The 19,125-nt window shown below is 45.4% G+C and overlaps 1 pseudogene; it reads right to left on the minus strand.

The window, feature by feature from the left end:
- Positions 1 to 16,499: 16,499 nt before the first annotated feature.
- LOC120925095 lies at positions 16,500 to 17,256 on the minus strand (annotated as a pseudogene).
- Positions 17,257 to 19,125: the final 1,869 nt, after the last annotated feature.

Here is a 19,125-nt window from a genome sequence, read left to right on the forward strand (position 1 = left end):
CATGCTGACTTTACACCCCCCCTAGGTATGAAATTTAAAGTAATATTTGACTTTTATTGTTTCACTTTTAGCATTATTAAATTCACTGCTCCTGAAAAAACGTCCGTTTTTAAAACTTTTTTTTGCATTGATACATGTTTCCTGGGGCAGGACCCCAAACACTTTTTAGGACAATAACTTGCATATTAGCCTTTAAAATTAACACTTTAGATTTCAAATGTTCAAATCCCATAGACTTTAACGGGGTTCTAAAGTTCACACGAACATTTGGTGTGTTTGCAAGTTCTGATGCGAACCGAACAGGGGGGTGTTCGGCTCATCCTTAGTTGTGGCCTCAGCTGGAACAGGAGCAATGCAACGTTTTATTACAACGTGCCCCCCTGGTGCCATCACCTGAAACAGAAGGATGTGCACCATCATCCTCTAATAGGCAATACCACTAAAGTCTGCATAAGGCTATTGACGAGGCTCCACCTGTCTTCGGAAGCCTCGCCACTGCGCCCGATACTGGACAATGCACTTTTCGCTACGGGTCTTAGAGACGCCAAATTTATCGCCCTACGAGAAATCGGGAATTTTTCAAGCCTCACATTTTAGCGTGTCGGGTAGGTGGAGAACGACGGCGGAACTAACGGACCCGGCGGGCCAATTTCGGTTGGATTTCATGAGAGCCTTTCAGCTTAGCCACTTCCCGCGGACCATCACTCCTCCCTCGGACACTGGCCATCCCCTCACGTTTGTAGAGGAGACGTGCCTGGAACAGGGTACATTACCACATGCTCTATCACTGCTACACACGATGTTGATCACGCCGCAGGGGGAGTATCAGATCCCGTGCCTTGATAAGTGGGAGCGAGATCTGAGATGTCATTTCCCGTCCAACAAGAAACCGCATATTCTAAAGTTCACTCACAAATGGTCTATCTGTGCGAAGGTCCAAGAGACCAACTACAAAAGATCGACGAGATGGTATAGAACCCCGTCCTTGCTGAGCAAATTATTCCCGACAGTGTCAGACCTCTGTTGGAGGTGTCAAACAGATAGGGGCACTATGCTTCACGTTTTTTGGTCCTGCCCGCGTCTACGGTTGTACTGGGAGGAAATCAGACGTATAACACACAAATTTACTGACCGCGTAGTTCCGGACGATCCGGCGTACTTTCTTCTGCATGCGAACGACACCCGCGCGTGTATATAAAGAAGTCTATCGTTCGACATTTACTTGACACGGCTAAGGCCTGTATACCACTTTGCTGGAAGCCCCCGAACCCGCCTACGGTAGCCACGTGGCTACGAAAGGTGGATGAAATCAACAAAATGGAGGACCCGATCTTGACCAAACAGGACAAAAGCAAACTTTATTCCCAGAATTGGCGACTATGGAACATGTTCACATACTTGGAGGAGGGCCAGGCCCTCAGAGGTGACTGTTAGAACCCCCAGACGGAGGCCTCCCCCCCATTGAGCTCGCTACTGTGACGGTTGGGTTTGTTCCCTGGGGGCGTCACACCAGCAGATGATGGTGGCCATGCTCGGGAATCTCCCCCCCCCTTACTTCCTCTCCCTCTCTTCTCCCCCCTCAGCTACTCTATTCTTCCTTCTCTTCTGGCTGCTTACTGGGCAGCGATTGCGCTCTTGCTCTTTACCTTCTCCTTTCTTGTCTACTCTTAGAAAAGGGAAACGGTGGGAGGCTGGGCCCATCGGACCATAGCATCCCGCAGCACTTTATGAGCATATGTGTACTATACGTGGCTTGAATTGGAGGTGAAGCTGGAGTGTGGGGATGGAGTGCGGACGGTGGCATAGTTCTCGGATGCCTGTGCCTTTGGTAGACATTAATGGAAATGTAAACTGCCGACTTTGGCCATATTATGTACGTAGTTTGCACTCTGTATGTATGCTCACTGATGCCATTTGTTAAACTGTTACTGATGTGATTCATGCAGACCAGTCTTCTGTTTTGAATAAATAAACAATAATAAAAAAAAAATACAACAGGCAATACACTTTTGCACGCTGACAGTGCCCATCCTTTACCTTTGGTCCACAGCATTCCATACGCACAGTATCTCCGCTTGCGCAGAAACTGTACATATGACGTGGACTTCAAACACCAAGCCAGAGAGCTCCGTGAACGGCTGTTGCAACGGGGTTACAGTACGAGCCTTCTCAGGAAGGCATACAACAAGGCCTTTACAAGAGAAAGAACGTCACTACTTTACCCAAAACCCAAAGACAATCTACAAACTAGCAAGTTCATTACAAAATATGCCGCTCAGCACGGCATGCTTAGAAATTGTCTGGAGCGACATTTGGTATCTTTTTGAGTGAGGACCCCACTTTGGGAAAATATGTCAAGGAGAAACCAGAAATAGTTTTTCGGAAATGCCCTTCCATTGGCAATAGACTCCCTGCCAGTGAATACAAACCATCATCCAGTGAATCCGAACCAGGTAGAGGCATTGAGGTATGCGGACAATGCTCTTACTGCCCCTGGGTACAGCCAGGCACCATTTTTCAATTGCCCAATGGCGAATCATTTTGACCACGTTTCCATGCAACACAGAAGGGGTAGTATACCTTATGACATGTCATGCGGAGCTTTTTATGTTGGCAAAACCATACGCCAGTTTAAGCAACGCATATACGATCATATCTATTAAAGGAGTAGTCTGAAGCTAAGTTTTTCTGGGGGAAATAGAGCATCACACAAAGTTATAACACATTCAAATATACTCACGTTTTCCTTATGGTCTTCTTCCCGGTCTTCTACTCGTTTTTCTCTCCAGCCGGAAGCTGGGTCTTTTCACATTCACTGCATCATTGCATATACTTTGACACTTACCATGGTCTTTATGGTTTACACACATCACTGTTCATCACCTTTACTTCTGTTTATTTTACTTTATTTCTATACAGGTGTACCATATTTTGACTTTTTATCTAATATGCAACTTCACTTGTAGGGTTTATTAATAGGTTGTCGGCCTTCTTGTGGTTTTGTGTGTTCATATTCACTTTTATGCCCTTCATCTATATATATATATATATATATATATATATATATATATATATATATATATATATATATATAAAATCCTTTTTTATATATTCTACATATATTGTATCTTGTTTGTTTATGAGCTTTACATCTTGCACATATGTTTTGGACATTGGCTTTTTCTTTTCTTTCCCTCCCCCCCTGCATGTGGTTTGCATCCAGCTAATTACTGGAGCTAATCAGAGGCTGGGTGGGACCTGGAAAGTTTACACCCTCATATGTATATATTGAGAATTTTGTATTTCATTTGTAGCTATGACTAAGCATTAGTTGTTAATGCGAAACGCGTCAGCTGTCTATCCCACTGTATGCTGTTGTGTGCTGTGCATTTTTTCCTTTTTACAATAAAGAGCACGTCTTTTTTCAACGAGACTTTTTGGAGTGCGGCTGTCCATTCTCCCACCTGCGGAAGCTGGGTCTATTGATGACGCTCGACTTCTATTTCTTCTTCATCCGCCGCCATCTTTGCCCGGTGACTCATCGATCCCAGGAGCCACTGCGGGCTGCGCCGGCCTCCCCGCCCGGAGTCGAATACTCCCCCTGACTTAATTTATTCATATATGCGCTGAGCTGAGCTGCCATTGGCTCAGCTCAGCAAACGCCTATTGGAGCGATGTCCTCCAAACAGCGGTTACGTACCGCGCATGCGCACGGCCGACAATAGAAAAATCTACGGATAGTAAATTTCTACAAAAGTCCATTGTACGCTTGCGTACTATGTACGCTTATTCACAGCACGTCTTGCTCCTTTCTCCCAGCGTAGGGAGACAGTATCTTATTACATAGCAACAGCTATGTAAGGTTAGTATTGGTCACTTGTAAAGTGTCCAATACTAATCAAAGTGTTAATGAATATTAAAATAAAGGGGATTCCTTACATATGTAACCCCTCCTTTTGGCTATAAATGTGTTTTAACAACAACAAATTTTCATTGTGGACTGGACTGGAATACTTTGTGTACTGTGTTTTATTGCGAAATATTCTCTTCCAATTTCATATAATGTAAGTGTATATATATTTTATATTTTGTTCATTATAGAACATTAGCCGAAAGCTCATTGGAGCTCGGCAATCCAATAGAAGGACGCATTTTAAGAGGCGGGGATAGGGAAATAGGTGCGAGAGGAAGGGGTGTGTAATATTATAATTTAGGGAGGGGGCCGAGCGGGGGAGTTACAGGGGGAGGGCAGGAGATTACCGGAAGAGAGGAGCGGGCATGCTGGGAGAGGTAGTTTTATCATGGCGGCCGTGGAAGAGAACCCGGAAGTGCAGAAAACTTCAGGAGGGAATAAAAGAACTGCTGGGCCGATTTTCATGAAAGTAACGTCTTTTAAAAGGTATTTCCATTGGCTACATTGTGGCATGTTGTGGAATGGTGCTTCAGACTACTCCTTTAATCACAATATGCCAAAATGATCACACCAGCTAGTCGACATCTGGGGTTATACCACAAGTTCAATACCACAATGGTTGAATTTATTATCCTTGAAGTTATACCCAAAGATCCAAGAGGTGTAAACTGGGACAAACGTATTCTCCACAAGGAGACCATCTGGATTGAACGTTTGGGGGCCACACGATCCCCAGGAATAAAGTGCTCAATTATCGCCCATTTTTGTGATAATGTGCACCTCAATGTTCATTAAACTCTCTATATGGACTTAATTCCCCCCAATACAATCCAATATTGAGGGTAGCCTAATAAATTGTAAGCCAATATGTCAAAAACAATTTAAAACTCCAACTTGCTAATGGCGAAAAACATGTATTTTCTTATTATCAAGTCACGATATAGCTCCATATCTAGTTCCTTCAGGACCGTTTTTAACGGAACCCCAAATGGGACAGGGGTTAAATCCGTTCATGATATTCCATTCCACCCAAGACAGCTTATCGACACTCCACAATCAGGCAAACGAACACGACCTATAAGAATTCCCCCCAGACACGAGACACACAGCTCTGTTCTGGTTTCAAATGAAAGACAACTTTAATGGTTCACTCTCAGCTTTTAAGCAGTTACAGTACTCAAAGGAACAAAACCACACCCCACCCATACATCACACGATGAGCTTCAATCACATTCTTTTAGATAATTACATAGAGGAGTTAATTATCCCCCAGACGTTACGTCTCCTACAATAAGTCATTCACCTGCACAATACACATTGCACAGACGTCTGACCTTTAGAGTCACAACACATCTATCATCAATAGCACACAATGAAAGGTCTTTCAGAAGCCTGACTCAATTACCAACTCACTAGCCAGGGCTAATCATTGAAAAGAGTCATTATTGACCGGTAGGGTCAGACTATTCTTTACAGACATTAAAGAATATATTGTAGATTACTGTCCATGTAAAAACAATCCAATATATGTCCCTTTATTTCCTGGCTCAATCCGTGCCCAAAAGTGACTCCCGTTACATGGCTCCCTCCTTGTGGAACACTCCGGCAGACTCGGCTTGATCCTTTTCGGGTCAACTTGGGGATGTCCGGAACTAGGAGGCCGGGATGACATCTGTTTGCCGGGATAACCCATCAGCATTGCCATCTGGCTTACCAGGTCGGTAGCTGATGGTGAAGGTGAATAATGGAATTCAGTTCTGGAACAGTCACTTGCTTTGCTCTCTCAATGGCTCCCAAAACCTGTTGCTGATGCTCTTGGGACAGATAAGGCACCACCTGGATGCAAATCCCATTTAACCTTTTGACAATTTCAGCCTGTTTGTGCATTTCAATGTTCAAGCCACGGGACATCTCAGATAAAACATGACGTAGTGTCGTTGCATCTCCGATTTCTCACTGGCCAACTTGTCACATTCTCATTTTAGAAGGTGCAGGTGCAGCACTGTTGGTCGGATTTAAAGAGGCGCAGGGAGGCTTTACTGCACACAGTATGCTGCAAAATTCCTGCCATTTTGTAAATTCTGGTCTTGTGTTGAAATTTGAACTTCTTTCCTTTTTGTTCCCCCCCCCCCCACAGTTATTCCTACTCAAAGGCTATGATGGCAGGCAGTCCAACGATGCCAAGCGGGGGATAGTGAGGGTGGTTAAACGCCGGCTGTGGCAGAAATTTCAGCACCGACCGAGAGTGCTGCAGGTTCAGCACTGTTGGTCAGACCTGAAGAGGCGCAGGGAGGGTTTCCTTACCTCTGTCTGCTGTCGAATTTCTGGTAAGTCAATATACTCTAAAGTTGGTTAGAAATGATCTTTGTGAGGAAGTCTGGTGCAGTAACTTTGCAGGTGAATTTGTGTTGTGGATTTGGAGTAAGGGATGTGTTTTATACCCTGGGTGTGTCAGTTGTAGATCTTTTTTGTTTTTCTCTTGTCCTAGCCACATCCGGTCGAAGACACCCTATGGTCACCTTGACAATTTCCACCGCGGGCAGGAGGACTGCCTGCCTGAGCTATGTGGCTGCAGGGGCACCTGGCTACCGACCCCTGAAAATCATTCATGGTAAGCACTATTTAATCAGCCTGTTGTGTTTTGATCTATATCTCTGTCTATCTTGATGTATTGTCTAAATATCTCATCTCTTCTTTATGTAGAGAATAGAGAGCGAGGCGAGGCGACCAGGCCCAACAGACCCAACAGTCCTCAAATCATTGTAAGTTGTTTGTACTAGATTTTATTTGTATGTTGGGTTTTGGTGTTTTGTTAGGGAGGGATTTGGCATGCATTCTCAGCCTTGATGTCCACAAACAGGCTAGGCTTGGTGATTTGAAATGCATTCTCAGCCTTGATGTCCCTAATCAGGATGGGTTTGGTCATGAGCATAAGTGTTGGCCAAAGATTGGCAATTTTTTTATTTATTTTTTGGCCAATAACTCTACTTTGCAGGGTGTGTTTGCTGGGTTTTCACCCCGACAAACCCCCTGCAATGCACTGAGTGCTGCACAGTGGAACCAGGTCACCCTGTAGAGGCACCAAAACATTACAAGAGACAGAGGGTTAGCATGATCCAGCAAGGTTTGAGATGAATGACAGAAAAAGGGGGGAAGGCAGTCTCTAGCCCCCCTTTTCCTCATGGGAAAGCGACGGATTTAATTGTTTCAGGTTTCCCAGGGGAGCCTTTGGCTCCCTCAGGAAAATTGGCGGGCTCTTTTGCCCTACAGTTGACCTCTCACTGAGGGGGAATTTGGCGGGCTCATTGCCCGACAGATGACCTTTAGATTCTGGGGTAGTAAGCCCGGGAAAACCCAGTTTGAACTGGTCAGAACCAACCTGGTTCTGGGCTATGTAAACAGGGTTCCGTTAGCTCAGGCTCATTAGCCTCAGAAGACTTAGGAGCTGTGGTGTTCTTTTCTGAGCAAACAGCGTCTTCTGAGGCCGGAAGATGAGCCTGCTTCATCGGCTAATTGAGAGAGCAGGAGAGGACGGCGGGGAAAATTGGATCAGGAGGTGTCTGGACCTACCTCAGCCGTCGGGTCAAGGAGCTCCGGTGGGAGCTGCATCGTTCAGCGGTGACTCCGGAGCGGTGTCGGCTACCTGCGACCATCGTGCGGAGGAGGACCGGGAGCCTTCGGTGTGCCAGGAGGAAGCCGGGATGGAGCGGGAAGAGGAGGTCCCGAGCCGGCGGCAGCCCTGCCCGTGTTCCATAGGCGGCCGCGCAGGGTGTACTCCCCCTCTCCTCCACGTACGTCTGCTACTCAAAGAGCTGGTCCTTCTGAGGACCGTAGCACAATATCCGGTTCCAGGCCTAGAGGCGGTGCTAGGGGCGGAGCCAGGGGGCACCAGGAATTTTGAATTCTTCCCCATACAGGTGCCCAGGAGGATCGGGAAACGGCGCGGCAGGAGGGGCGAGAGTCGGTGCAGGAAGAGGAGCGATCGATGGAAGGGATGCTGAGAGATGGGCTCCTTCACAGCCGTCTTCAGGGAATCAAGCATCACTGCTTACAGCGGCTGGGGCTGCTTCCAGGTCTGCTGCAGTGCCCTCTGTTGCCTCACAACCCATGGAGAGTGAAGTCCAGATGACTAGTCCTATCCTGGGACCTTCAGAACGTCCAGGTATGAGTGAGTCATCTTATAATGTTTTGTTAACTAACCTGATAAGAGTTGCTGTCTCAGGTTGCTTCGCAGTCTGAGTAGTGCTGTATCTGCTAATGAGCCTTCTGCTATTAGCGTATGGTCGCCATCTACTGGAAATTTAGCTAATTGCGACCAAATTTCAAAAAATAATTCTAATCCTGATTTTCTTTTAGCCAGGTCGCAGAATTTACCCGAGACTTGTTTAAAAGCGTCTATGTCTATCAGAACCTGTACTCACCAAGGCCGAGATGCTGAGGACGGCTCACCTTTGCGACCCTGCGCAGTCCGCTCCCTGGAGTTGAGACAGAGGAGACGGCACAAGGAGGCACCGGTGCCGGAAACTGGTAGGTAGACTTGGTGCAGCTGACAGAAGCAGGGCAGGTGCAGAAGACTGGAGACAACTGTAGGTCAGGCAGGAACTGACAGGAAGTCCAGAGGGATCAGGCAGGAAACAAAGGCAAATCCGGGTCACAGGCCGTGGGTCGGAAGTTGGAGAGATCAGAGGAAGTCCGTAAGTGCAAGCAAAGGTCAAAGGGCAGGAGACAACAGCAATCCAGGTAACGTCAGCCAAAGGGTCAAAGGTTCCAGGTGAGAGGAGAGTCGTGCGGAAGTCCGGGTCAAAACAGGCAGGTATGGCAACGGATAAACACATGGAAGCTGAAGACAAACCAGCAACCTGTTCAGGGGAAGAGGCTGGTTTAAATAGGACTGTCAGTCCTCTGATTGGCCACAGGGCTGTCACGTGCGTGTCCACGCACACGGCGCGCCGTTGTACCGCACATTGCGCCCGGGCATGCGCCGGAGCCTCGTTGCCCCGCGCATGCGCGGGAGCTCAACAGAGACGGGAATGGTGCCCTGACAATTTCATGTGAAATTTCTCCTCTTAGTTTCCATTTATCAACTGTAAATTAAAAAAAAGATTTGGCGGGGGGAATTTATCGATTTATTATCCTTGCTCCCATCCGCCAAAGACTTTGTTAGATCAGATAAAAAAAAAGATGAGGATGAAAGACGTAGGCCGGTACAGAAGTCCTTTAATAACTGGCTTCAGGCCTTTTGTATTTGTTCAGGGACTTTATGTGAGAAATTCCCTGAAAAAAGCTCTGGTTTATTTCAACATCTAGACATTATACTGGAGGCGTTTTAAAAGTTTTGGTGGAGTCGCTTGGTTTAGCTATGACGAAGCATTTCGTCAAATATTATCAGTACACCCCTCATTAAAATGGGGTGTTAAGGATGTTGGTATTTGGCTGAACCTTTTTCTTCCCCAAAGACCATCTTTTAGTAAATCAAGCTCCAACACACAATTTTCAAGCAATTCCGGATATAGAAAAAAAATCCGCTTTAATTTCAATGACAGCCAATGCAGATGGCCGAACTCGTGTAAGTATAGGCACGAGTGTGCCTTTTGCGCAGGCGGTCATTCAGTCACCAAATGTTTTAAAAAGATGTCAGCTTCAAACAAACAGTCAGGGAACTTTTCAAAAGGCCCTAACACCAGTGATATTTCAAAATATGGTCCCTTGGCTCAATCTTTACCCAGATCGGTTGAAGGCCCAGCTCCTCATTGAAGGTTTCAGGGACGGTTTTATGCTTCCAGTATTTTCTGGTCAGGGGTGTTTAATGGTAAATAATCTCAAAATCAGTTAACAAGTTTCCTAATATAGTTTTAGAAAAAATTAATTTGGAAGTTCTGGAAGGAAGAGTGGAAGGTCCTTTTTCCTCTCCTCCTAAAGTTACTAAAAGAATTTCACCATTAGGAACCTTTCTCTTTTTTGGGGACAATACCTATCGTATGATTCATCATTTATCTTTTCCTAAAGGTGAATCTCTTAATGATCAGATCGAAGATAGCATGTCATCTGTATCTTATGCATCATTTGAGGATGCATTAGTGAAATTAAGACGTTTAGGTAAAGGCTCTCTTTTGGCGAAAGCTGACAATAAGTCTGCTTTCCGCCTACTGCCAATCAACCCTCTATGTTTCAACTCTCTAGGTTTTTTCTTTAACCACTTAAGGACCGCCTCCTGCACATATACGTTGGCAGAATAGCACGGCTGGGCACATGTACGTACAGGTACGTCCTGTACTAGTACCCAGCCGTGGGTCGCGGGCGCGCTCCCGCGACCGTGGGTCCCGCGGACCCGATCGCCGCTGCAGTGCGGCGATCGGTCCCCGGAGCTGAAGAACGGGGAGAGCCGTGTGTAAACACGGCTTCCCCGTGCTTCACTGTGGCGGCTGCATCGATCGCGTGATCCCTTTTATAGGGAGACTCCATCGATGACGTCACACCTACAGCCACACCCCCCTACAGTTGTAAACACACACTAGGTGAACCCTAACTCCTACAGCGCCCCCTGTGGTTAACTCCCAAACTGCAACTGTCATTTTCACAATAAAGAATGCAATTTAAATGCATTTTTTGCTGTGAAAATGACAATGGTCCCAAAAATGTGTCAAAATTGTCCGAAATGTCCGCCATAATGTCGCAGTCACGGAAAAAAATCGCTGATCGCCGCCAGAAGTAGTAAAAAAAAAAAAATTATAAAAATGTAATAAAACTATCCCCTATTTTGTAAACGCTATAAACTTTGCGCAAACCACCTGATAAACGCTTATTGCGATTTTTTTTGTTACCGAAAATAGGTAGAAGAATACGTATCGGCCTAAACTGAGGGGAAAAAAAAGTTTATATATTTTTGGGGGATATTTATTATAGCAAAAAGTAAAAAATATTGAATTTTTTTCAAAATTGTCGCTCTATTTTTGTTTATAGCGCAAAAAATAAAAACCGCAGAGGTGATCAAATACCACCAAAAGAAAGCTCTATTTGTGGGGAAAAAAGGACGCCAATTTTGTTTGGGAGCCACGTCGCACGACCGCGCAATTGTCTGTTAAAGCGACGCAGTGACGAATTGTTAAAACCCCTTGGGGTTTTTTTTTCTTTTTGCTCTTCCCTGGTGGTCCAGTGTGGTGATCCGAGGGGGGGCTGCGCTGATAAACAATCAGCGCGAACCCCCCCTGTCAGGAGAGCCGCCGATCGGCTCTCCTTTACTCGCGTCTGTCAGACACGAGTGAGGAAGAGCCATCAACGGCTCATCCTGTTTACATCGTGATCAGCCGTGATTGGACACGGCTGATCACGTGGTAAAGAGCCTCCGCCGGAGGCTCTTTACCGAGATCGGAGATGCAGGCTGTCAGACTGACACCCGGCATCACCGATCGCCGTGCGCCCGTCATGAAATCCTGCAGGACGTCCATGGACGTCCAGTCAGGATTTCAAAACCACTTCCCGGACGTAAATTGGCCATAGGCCGGGCGGGAAGTGGTTAAGCAGGCTTTGAAGGGTTATAAAAAAGGAGAATTTTGCAGCTGACTCATGTACCAATAACCCCAAAGGTTTTAGGTGATATTTGCTCAGTCACGATTAAAGTTTGTTTTTCTTCTTTTTCAAGCTGCTTTCTCTATTATGTTTTTTGCTGCGCTTAGAATTTCTGGGCTAGTTTCTATCAGTGCTTCTGATGTTATTATCTCAGATAGGTCTGTTAAAATTCTAATTAGGAGAACTAAGACTGACCAAGTAGGTAAGGGTAACTGGTTACATTTGGAGGAGTGGGTCAACTCTAGCATCTGCCCAGTCCTGCTTTTAAAAAAAATACTATTCGAATAGACCTTCAAGAAGTTCAATTTTTTTTATACATGAGTCAGGTTTGCCTCTGTCAAAATGCCAGTTTACCAGTGTTCTTAAAAAATGTTTAAAGTTTTTGAAGTTAGATCACCTACAATTTACGTCTCATTCATTTAGGATTGGTGCAGCAGCCGAAGCAGCTAAGTTGGGCTTAGATGTTGGCAGAATAAAGTCAACTATTTGTTATATGTTCGCCCTAACAATTCTTTTTAATTCCTTGCAGATAATCCCAGAATCATTTGGATTGGTCACTCTTTCGTCCATTGGGCGCATTTTAGAGCGAAACACAGGAATTATTCCGTTAATTTAGAATTAGATGTTAATAAATATAAGTTTTTTTTGGAGTGGAAAGAGGGGCATGTTGTGGTCTGAGTTGTGCTTGGAATTGTCAAAACTTTCTCTTCATTTCCCCCCCCCCCCCCCCTTCATACCTGATATCTTAATAGTTCATCTTGGGGGAAATGATATTGGAAAGCGGAAGACTTTAGAAGTCATTTTTAATATCAGGGATGATTTGAAAAAGATTAAATCAATTTTTCCAGACTGTGTCATAATTTTTTCCGAGATAATACAAAGGTTAGTTTGGCTTTCCCCTCCTTCCATGCGCCCTTTTGAAAAAATTAAGAGAGTTATGTGACGGTAGTAGAATGATATGCCCGTCAAGCATTCCCTTCTTCTCTGATAAAAGAAAATCACCCAATATTCCACGAGTAGAAATATCCCTGGAATCGCCGAATAATCCACACACGAGCCAAAGCTTAATGCTGGAACCAGACTGACTTTTAATGACACACACACTCTGCTTTTATGCAATTCTCCCATGCAAGAGAGACGCCCACAGACAATTATGAATTACCCAATTACACCATGGTTACATCCCACACATCTCCTCCCCTTAGCCTGAGAGGTAACCCAATTACACATACAGGTTAGTAAAAGTATCTTTTGTCCCTTACTGGCAGCATGGCAATCTGGTTTAAACAGGTTTTACAGAGGCCTCTATCCTGGAGACAAAGGGGAAAGTAATCCAATTATCCAGGGCTAGAGGCAGACTCCATTGAGCACATGGTTGCAAAAAAGACATACAACACTTTAGAATACATAAAGTCACCTTTTACACATAACACAGACATTAAAATAGCAGGGAGAGAATCAAACTGAAGCATATAGGCAATTGCATAAAAGTCCTTCACAGCGCCAAACTTTGCTATTTAAAAATCCCCATAGGCAATGTGGCAGGGTATTGTGGGGTATTGCAGGGTAGTGTAGGGTATTGCAGAGTAGTGTGGGGTATTGCAGAGTAGTGTGGGGTATTGCAGAGTAGTGTGGGGTGTTGCAGAGTAGTGTGGGGTATTGCAGAGTAGTGTGGGGTGTTGCAGAGTAGTGTGGGGTATTGCAGAGTAGTGTGGGGTATTGCAGAGTAGTGTGGGGTATTGCAGAGTAGTGTGGGGTATTGCAGAGTAGTGTGGGGTGTTGCAGAGTAGTGTGGGGTATTGCAGAGTAGTGTGGGGTATTGCAGGGTAGTGTGGGGTATTGCAGGGTAGTGTAGGGTATTGCAGAGTAGTGTGGGGTATTGCAGAGTAGTGTGGGGTATTGCAGAGTAGTGTGGGGTATTGCAGAGTAGTGTGGGGTATGGCAGAGTAGTGTGGGGTATGGCAGAGTAGTGTGGGGTATGGCAGAGTAGTGTGGGGTATGGCAGAGTAGTGGGGGGTATTGCAGAGTAGTGGGGGGTATTGCAGAGTAGTGGGGGGTATTGCAGAGTAGTGTGGGGTATTGCAGAGTAGTGTGGAGTATTGCAGAGTAGTGTGGGGTATTGCAGAGTAGTGTGGGGTATTGCAGAGTAGTGTGGGGTATGGCAGAGTAGTGTGGGGTATGGCAGAGTAGTGTGGGATATTGCAGAGTAGTGTGGGGTATTGCAGAGAAGTGTGGGGTATTGCAGAGTAGTGTGGGGTATTGCAGAGTAGTGTGGGGTATTGCAGAGAAGTGTGGGGTATTGCAGAGTAGTGTGGGGTATTGCAGAGTAGTGTGGGGTGTTGCAGAGTAGTGTGGGGTGTTGCAGAGTAGTGTGGGGTGTTGCAGAGTAGTGTGGGGTGTTGCAGAGTAGTGTGGGGTGTTGCAGAGTAGTGTGGGGTATTGCAGAGTAGTGTGGGGTATTGCAGAGTAGTGTGGGGTATTGCAGAGTAGTGTGGGGTATTGCAGAGTAGTGTGGGGTGTTGCAGAGTAGTGTGGGGTGTTGCAGAGTAGTGTGGGGTGTTGCAGAGTAGTGTGGGGTGTTGCAGAGTAGTGTGGGGTGTTGCAGAGTAGGGTGGGGTGTTGCAGAGTAGTGTGGGGTGTTGCAGAGTAGTGTGGGGTGTTGCAGAGTAGTGTGGGGTGTTGCAGAGTAGTGTGGGGTGTTGCAGAGTAGTGTGGGGTGTTGCAGAGTAGTGTGGGGTGTTGCAGAGTAGTGTGGGGTGTTGCAGAGTAGTGTGAAGTGTTGCAGAGTAGTGTGGGGTGTTGCAGAGTAGTGTGGGGTATTGCAGAGTAGTGTGGGGTATTGCAGAGTAGTGTGGGGTATTGCAGAGTAGTGTGGGGTGTTGCAGAGTAGTGTGGGGTGTTGCAGAATAGTGTGGGGTGTTGCAGAGTAGTGTGGGGTATTGCAGAGTATTGCACAGTATGGGGCAGGGATGGCTGAGCAGGGATGGATGGCTGGATCTGTGACTGCATGTGTCACAGATCCAGCCCACAGCACTCGTGCTGCATCTGCTCTCTCCCCCCCCCCCCTCTCCTCTCACCCTGTACCGTTCGGTACAGAGAGGGGAGGGAGGAACCGGCGTCATCACATGACACCGGTTTGTTTACAAGTGATCGCTCCGTCATTGGACGGATCGATCACGTGGTAAACCGCCACTATCAGCGGCAATTTACCGTGATCCGTCGCGTCCGGAGGACACGGCAGTTGCGGAAATTCCCGTGTGCGCGCCCCAGAGGATGCGCGGGAGCGCGATTCTGGGAGAACGTCCATGAACGTCCTCCCAGAGTTAAGCAACCGCCTTGTAGACGTATATCGTCTATAGGGCGGTTGGTAACTGGTTAATGTCTAAACCCCTGGATCCTATATATATCACACACACACCACAGTACATATGTGTATGTATGGATAGTGAACAAAAGCAAGATTGTGTTCATGGTGTGGGTTTGTCTTGTTTGCCATTTTATTAATTCCAGTCTTGTGTTGATATTTGAACTTCTTTCCTTTTTGTTCCCCCCACAGTTATTTTTGTTAAAGGGCTATGATGGCAGGCGGTCCAACGCTACCAAGCGGGGGATTATTCGTGTAGTCAAAAATTGGCTGTGGCAGAAATTCCAGGAACGGCCGACAGTGTTGCAGGTTCAGAACTGTTGGTCGGACCTGAAGAGGCGTGGGGAGGAATTCCTCCGCTTTGTCTGCTGTCGAATTCCTGGTAAGTCAATATACTCTAAAGTTGGTTAGAAATGATCTTTGTGATGAAGTCTGGTGTAGTAACTTTGCAGGTGAATTTGTGTTGTGGATTTGGAGTAAGGGATGTGTTTTATACCCTGGGTGTGTCAGTTGTAGATCTTTTTTGTTTTTCTCTTGTCCTAGCCACATCCGGTGGGAGACTCCCCATGGTCACTTTGATGATATCCCCCCGCGGGCAGGAGGACTGCCTGCCTGAGCTACGTGGCTGCAGGGCAAGCTTACACGCAGCTCAGAATCATTCATGGTAAGCACTATTTCATCAGCCTGTTGTGTTTTGATCTATATCTCGGTCTATCTTGATGTATAGTCTAAATATCTCATCTCTTCTTTATGTACAGAGCAAGGTGTCCAGGACCAACAGGCCCAGCAGCCCTCAAATCCTTGTAAGTTGCTTGCACTAGATTGCATTTGTATGTTGGGTTTTGGTGTTTTGTTAGGGAGGGATTTGGCATGCATTCTCAGCCTTGATGTCCCCAATCAGGATGAGCTTGGGCATGAGTGTTGGCCAAAGATTGGCAAATTGATGTTTTGGGCCAATAACACTCATTTGCAGGGTGTTTGTTGTGGTTTCACCCCGACAAACCCCCTGCAATGCCCTGAGTGCTGCACAGTGCATTTATCGCTTGTTGGAACCAGGTCACCCTGTAGAGGCACCAAAACATTACAAGAGACAGAGGGTTAGCATGGTCCCGCAAGGTCTGAGATGAATGGCTCTTTGCTTTTGTGTTCCTCATGGCCTCCAACACAGCCAGTGAGGAATGAGCATGGTTTGTTCCCTAGCTGCAAGTCCAGAGTCGGACCAACTTGGATTTTGACATAGTGGACAAGCATGTAGAAATGCCCACAGGGGCAAGAAGAGCCAACAGGTCTTTTTTTAGGAGGCTCAACCATTTCCCAGACATGATTAGTCCAACATTTGGATTTTTGAGGGGACAGTAAAGTAGAAACTTTCAACTGGTTTAAAATTTGATTTTGTTTTGCTTCATGTAGCTGACGCTTCTGATGAAGAAGAGGGGGCAGAAGAGGGGGAAGAGGGGGCAGTGGTGGAACCATCCTCTCTAGAGGGATCTAGTAAGTTGGAATGTACTTTTGTTGGTCCTACAATGGTACAGTGCAAAATCATGCTCACTTCTGCCTAGAAACCAATCCTCTTCTCACCTCAGCTTGTTCAAATAACCTTGAGCAAGAAAAGATGGAAGAAGATTGGTTTTTTTTTTTTTTTTTTTTTTTTAAGAGTAGAAATCCAAATTGATGTTTATTGTACATGTGGCAAACTTAAAAAAAAAAAAAGTAATACATAAAAGGTTTGTTGCACCAGTCATCTGCCAGTCAGAGACTTTACTTTGATCCTGTCGACAGCAGAGCAATAAGGCCAGAAGAAACACTCATTGACAAAATGTAATTTACTGTAGGGTTTAAGTTTTTCAGTATAAAGAAGGAAGCAACAAGGATCACAACCAGTAAGAGTGTGTTGTTGTAGAAGATGGAGAAGGTGGTGGCTTCATAGTCAGCAACTTAATTTTTCTTCCAAAGAATCCTCTCATCCTTTTCCTTACGAGACATCTTCCTATTGTCAGCCTCAGACAGCTTGCGGGTCACCTCCCTGGAGACAGCATCCTCTCGCTTCTGTGCCACCTTGTGTTTGAGAACAAAATTTCACATTCTTATAGGCAAAGGCCACAAGGTATGTGCTGACAAGGGTCATGACACTGTACAGGACAGCCGATTGCACCAGATCCATGTGCCAAATTCTCCAGTACAGCCAGATAGGGATGGCGGACACGATGAAGGCATTCCCATAGAAGAGTGCGGAGGATTTAGCAGACAGGTTGCGGCTGAAGTCCTGTAGTAGTAGGTCCTCCTCGGACTGCTGCTTGTTGCTGCCTTTGGGAGCCATGGCCGGAGAGGAAGGAGGTGCACAGAGGAAAGAGACACGTCTCACTCTGAATGACTCTCCTCGGCCGCCGTCAGCAAATACCTTCTACTGATTCGTCAGCATTAAGACACCGAAGATTGGTTTCTATGCAAAAGTGAGCCTGATATTGCACGGTCCAGCTTTTGAAATGAACCCCTTAAGCCCCATACACACTATCAGTTTTCCTGTCAGTTTTCTCTTCAGGTTTACCAAAACCATGTAGTGCAAGGGCCTGCATGATTGCATACAAATTGAAACTCTTGAGGTTTTACCTCATATTAGATGGTTTTGGTAAACCTGAAGAGAAAACTGTCAGGAAAACTGATAGTGTGTATGGGGCTTTAGTGTATTGTTGTAAAATTGACAAAATTATTTGATTAGTTGTGCGACATGTGTTTGTCGTTTGCTCTTTATTTATGCAGTTGGAAGTCCAGACAGGAGAGAGGAGGAAGGAGGATGATAAGGAGGAGAAGAACGAGAAGGAGGAGAACGAGAAGGAGGAGAACGAGAAGGAGGAGGAGGAGAACGAGAAGGAGGAGGAGGACCAAGCCCTCCCTGAAGTTATCTGTAAGTACCTTTTTCCACATTAATGGACAAAACTGCGTGAGTGTGCTTTCATGCCTAATTTTTTGTCTTTTGTTTAGATGTGAGTTCGGATGAAGAGGTGGAAGAGGGGGCAGAGGTGGAACCGGCCTCTCCAGAGGGATCTAGTAAGTTGGAATGAACTTTTTTGTTGGTCCTACAGCTGGACAGTGCAAAATCAGGCTCACTTCTGCCTAGAAACCAATCCTCTTCTCACCTCAGCTTGTTCAAATAACCTTTAGCAAGAAAAGATGGAAGAAGATTGGTTTCTTTGCAGAAGTGAGTCTGATTTTGCACGGTCCAGCTTTTGAAATGAACCCCTTAGTCTATTGTTTCCCCTTAGTGTATTGTTGTAAAATGTACACAATTATTTGATTAGTTGTGCGACATGTGTTTGTCTTTTGCTCTTTATTTATGCAGTTGGAAGTCCAGACAGGAGAGAGGAGGAGGAGAAGGAGGAGATTGAGAAGGAGGAGAACGAGAAGGAGGAGGAGGACCAAGCCCTCCCTGAAGTTATCTGTAAGTACCTTTTTCCACATTAATGGACAAGAGTGTGTGTAGGTTTGCAACCAATAGGAACCTGCCTGCACGGACATTATATAAGGTCATTCCCAGCACCATTTCATTGCAGATTCAGAAGGTGGCTAGAGAGTGTGGAGGCTGTTTCTGTGTTCCTGTGTCTGTGTTCCTGATTGATTGATCTAGCATCATCAGCATTGTGCTGCATTGCTACTTAGTGATTTCAGTGCATATATTCCAGTTTATCAACTGATTTTTTCAAAGCAATAGACCCAAGAGCTTTTTTCAAAGCTAAGTTTTGTGCTGTGTTGTTCATCTTGTGTTACTGTTTGATCTTGCAGCTTCGCTGTTCAGTGATATTTGCTAGTGATTTCAGTGCACATTTTCCTGAGCTTTTCTAAAAGAGCTTTTCTAAAAGCTAAGTTTTGTGCTGTTTTGTTCATCTTGTGTTACTGTTAGATCTTGCAGCTTCGCTGTTCAGTGATATTTGCTAGTGATTTCAGTGCACATTTTGCTTAGTTTTTCTTAAAGAGCTTTTCTAAAAGCTAAGTTTTGTGTTGTTCAGGTTAGTTAGATTTCTGTGTAGTAAGTGTACACACTGTTAGTGTACATTTATTTCAGCTAGCTTAGTTTACTGTGTGTTTAGTGTCTGTGTTTTGTGTTAAAAAAAAAAAAAAAAAAAAATGTATTAGTTAGTGTTTGTTTAGTGCATTTTTTTTAATTTTGTAGTCCTCGTCTTTGGTGTACTAGTTTTATTATAGTTTAGTAGCTGTCTGTGTACGTCTTTGTCTGCGTGCCTGTCTTTTAAAAAAACACAAAAAAACATTTTCCTCACATTTCCCCCCC

Source organism: Rana temporaria, chromosome 1, assembly GCF_905171775.1.
Source record: "Rana temporaria chromosome 1, aRanTem1.1, whole genome shotgun sequence".
In the NCBI taxonomy this organism is placed as follows: domain Eukaryota; kingdom Metazoa; phylum Chordata; class Amphibia; order Anura; family Ranidae; genus Rana; species Rana temporaria.